The sequence below is a fragment of the Myotis davidii genome, unplaced genomic scaffold, assembly GCF_000327345.1.
Source record: "Myotis davidii unplaced genomic scaffold, ASM32734v1 scaffold211, whole genome shotgun sequence".
Taxonomy (NCBI): Eukaryota; Metazoa; Chordata; class Mammalia; order Chiroptera; family Vespertilionidae; genus Myotis; species Myotis davidii.
The window spans coordinates 282372-282583 of record NW_006282523.1 but is presented as its reverse complement, the minus strand read 5'-3'; the positions used below and the strand labels follow the sequence as shown (position 1 = coordinate 282583).

The 212-nt window shown below is 71.2% G+C and overlaps 1 protein-coding gene across 1 annotated transcript in view; it reads right to left on the bottom strand.

Annotated features, from left to right (window-relative positions):
* The window catches only part of RNF213 (ring finger protein 213), a 134056-nt gene that overhangs the window by 133257 nt on the left and 587 nt on the right, over positions 1-212 (bottom strand). The window lies entirely within an intron of this gene.

The following is a 212-nucleotide window of genomic DNA, read 5'->3' as shown; positions in this document are numbered from 1 at the left end:
CAGCCCAAGGGGAGGAGGCATCAGGATGCGGAGTGGAGTCAGCGGGTGAGACCCACCTGCCGCGCTCTGACACCCTGAGGCGCCGCCGGCCACCCTCGCCAGGCGACCCCTCGCCCAGCCCTGTGCCTGGGCTCCCACGGCCATGCAGCTCCTCCCCACACCCCATCCCTGAGCTCAGCCACACTTCCACTCCCCAGGGGGCAGGAGCCTCA